The 3,402-nt window shown below is 50.1% G+C and overlaps 1 pseudogene; it reads left to right on the top strand.

Annotated features, from left to right (window-relative positions):
- The first annotated feature begins 903 nt into the window (after positions 1-903).
- Positions 904-2,373, top strand: LOC139014523 (F-box only protein 31 pseudogene; annotated as a pseudogene).
- The last annotated feature ends 1,029 nt before the right edge of the window (positions 2,374-3,402 follow it).

Genomic DNA, 3,402 nt, shown 5'->3' with positions numbered 1-3,402 from the left:
ATTATGCTAAGTGAAATAAATCAGACAGAAGGGCAAATACCATATGATTTCACTTCTATGTGGAATCTAAAGATCAAAACAAATGAATAAGCAGAACAAAACTGAGCAGACTTATAGAAAACCAATGGTTGCCAGAAGACAAGAGGACAGGGGGAGGGGTGAAAAAAGTGCAAATTTAATTTTATTTTTTAATCTTTAATTTCTTTATTGATTAAGGTATTACAAATGTGTCCTCATCCCCCCATTAACCCCCAACCCCCCCCCCCCCCCCCACTCATGCTCTCATCCCCCTGTTGTCCATGTCCATTGGTTTGGCTTATATGCAAGCATACAAGTCCTTTGATTGATCTCTTCCCCTTACCCCCTCCCTCCCCTACTTCCCCTCTGGGGATTGATAGTCTGATTGCTGTTTCTCTGTCTTTGGATCTGTCTCTGTACATCAGTCTATGTTGTTCTCTATAATCCACAAATGAGTGAGATCATGTGGTATTTATCTTTCTCTGACTGGCTAATTTCACTTAGCATAATGCTCTCCAGTTCCATCCATGCTGTTGCAAATGGCAAGAGTTCCTTCTTTTTTACCGCAGTATAGTATTCCATTGTGTAGATGTACCACAGTTGTTTTTTTTTTTACTGAATTTATGTGAAATGCCCTACCCCCATAGGCATATCCCTGGAGGCATATCCCTACAGAAAGCAGATTAGTGACTGCCTGGGGCTAGGGCTGGAGGACAGGGAGGGGCACTGGGAAAGGGAGGCGACTGTTAAGGGGTATGGGTTTAAAGTCCTACAATTGGCTCCTCTCTGAGGGGGTGTGGCTAGGCCCTGGGGGGCGTGGCTGGATCTAGGGCGGGATGAAACAGCTTAAAACCCTGCTGAGGTGTGGTGGCCCACGCTGTGGTGGCTGTTAAGCCTGGAGGCATGGAGGAGTGCGCTTGCCTCTGCAGCGTGGGCTCTTCCCGGGGATGTCGGTGTCCTCAGAAGCGCCAGCGCCTGGCTGAGAGGGCAGCAGCCAACGCCAAGCCGGCCCCGGCAGAAAAGCACGTCGAGGCGGACGCAGCAGTGCGGTGCTGTGCTGGGAGTGGAGGAATCGCGGGCCCCATGCTGGCCCCGCAGCCCCTGCGCTGCTCGCTGCAGGACCTGCCGGTGGAGATGCTGGTGGAGATCTTCGCCTTGCTCCCCGGCACCGACCTCCCCAGCCTGGCCCTGGCCTGCACCAAATTCCACCACATCCTGCACACCGACAGCATCTGGAGACGGCGCTGCTGGGAGGAGTTTGGCTTTCGTGAAAACTTGCAGGACCTGAAGATGATCGGTAGGTCTTATCGAGAACTCTACGCGAAGATGTTCCCATACAGAAACATTTTGGGTTTGTGGCAGCTCGATCATGGCTATAGAACACTGCTGAATGTCGTGGTGGACGGCTTATGCATTACTGGTTGGACGTGCAGGCCTTCCCTTAACACCCATGTGGATGGCCCAATGCAATTCGAGCCCTCGTTCAGAATTCGCCTGACGGAGAGGAAATCAGTCACGGTGGAGTGCATGGAAGGCCGCCACAGCAGGCCCCACAACCGCCACATGCAGATTCAGAAGGACAGGTTCAGCATCCAGTGCATCAAGACAGACCACCGAAAGGATTCACCAACGCGGCCTTGGGACGAACGGGGGCGGGTGCTGGTACAGGAGGACGGACAGCAGTATGACTGCCTGACCTACCGCCGCCTCTACCTCCCGCCACGCCACCCGGACGACCTCATCAGGCCAGGCCTCTTCCAAGGCAAATACGATGCCTACGGCCTAACGATTGCCATGCTCAGCTTCCATGGGAAGTATGCCAGGGTCACGAAGATCATGGGAATAACCAAGACGTTAGCGTTAGAGATCTACCTCATGCGCCGCATCCAGCTGCGAGATGGCGAGATCTTCCGCAACTTCAAGGAGCTCTCCCTCGTGGTCCAGGAGATTGACCAGCAGGTGATCCGGGAGCAGCAGCAGCAAGAAGACCAGACTGAGGAAAGCCAGGGCCATGGCTGGCAGAGCCCTGCCCTGCCCAGCTTCGGGGAGTCCGGGGCTGCAGCTCCGGAGGAGCAGCCTGTTCCGTTTGTTCTGCCTGTGGGTGTGCACTCAAGAGACCAGAACTACCCCCGAACCTGCAGGATGTGTTTCTATGGCGTCCACATGGTTACCTTCCATGGCTTCACCTACCCCAGGCGCTTCCCTGGAGTCTTCATCCTGTTCGATGAGAACCACTTCGGGTTCATCTGGCTGGAGGTGAAATACTTCATCCTGTACAGCAGAGTCCAGAACACCTTCCAGAATGTGGAGGCACCATCCCTGCAGGCCTTCCTGGAGATGCTCAAGAACATTTAGCCCAGGCCCCCTGGGAGGAGCAGCTTGCATGCACTTTTTCTGCAATCTTTTTTTATTTTTTTAAAATTTTTTATTAAATCTTTATTGTTCAGATTACATTTGTTCCTCTTTCCCCCCCCCCATAACTCCCCTCCTCCCAGTTCCCGCCCCACCCTCCGCCCTCACTCCCCACCCGCTGTCCTCATCCATAGGTACACGATTTTTGTCCAGTCTCTTCCCGCACCCCCCACACCCCTTCCCCCCCAAGAAGAGTCAGTCCATTCCCTTTCTATGTCCCTGATTTATTGTAATCACCAGTTCATTCTGTACATCAGATTATTTATTCACTTGATTCTTAGATTCACTTGTTGATAGATGCATGCTTGTTGTTCACAATTTGTATCTTTACCTTTTTCTTCTTCCTCTTCTTAAAGGATACCTTTCAGCATTTCGTATAATACTGGTTTAGTGGTGATGAACTCCTTTAGCTTTTCCTTATCTGTGAAGCTCTTTATCTGACCTTCAATTCTGAATGATAGCTTTGCTGGATAAAGTACTCTTGGCTGTAGGTTCTTGGTATTCAGCACTTTGAATATTTCTTGCCATTCTCTTCTGGCCTGCAAAGTTTCTGTTGAGAAATCAGCTGACAGTCGTATGGGTATTCCCTTGTAGGTAATTGAGCCTCTTTCTCTTGCTGCTTTTAAGATTTTCTCTTTGTCTTTTGCTCTTGGCATTTTAATGATGATGTGTCTTGGTGTGGTCCTCTTTGGATTCCTTTTGTTTGGGGTTCTCTGCGCTTCTTGGACCTGTAAGTCCATTTCTTTCACCAGGTGGGGGAAGTTTTCTGCCATTATTTCTTCAAATAGGTTTTCAATATCTTGCTGTCTCTCATCTTCTGGCACCCCTATAATTCTGATATTACTGCGCTTGAAGCTGTCCCAGAGGCTCCTTACACTATCTTCGTATTTTCAGATTCTTTTTTCATTTTGCTTTCCCAGTTGGGTGTTTTTTGCTTCTTCGCATTTCAAATCTTTGACTTGATTCTTGCGC

This window comes from Myotis yumanensis, unplaced genomic scaffold (assembly GCF_028538775.1).
Source record: "Myotis yumanensis isolate MYYU_CA2020_CCGP unplaced genomic scaffold, mMyoYum1.0.hap1 SCAF_7, whole genome shotgun sequence".
Classification (NCBI taxonomy): domain Eukaryota; kingdom Metazoa; phylum Chordata; class Mammalia; order Chiroptera; family Vespertilionidae; genus Myotis; species Myotis yumanensis.
Note: the sequence above shows the minus strand (reverse complement) of the source record. Positions and strands in the feature narration are given on the sequence as shown.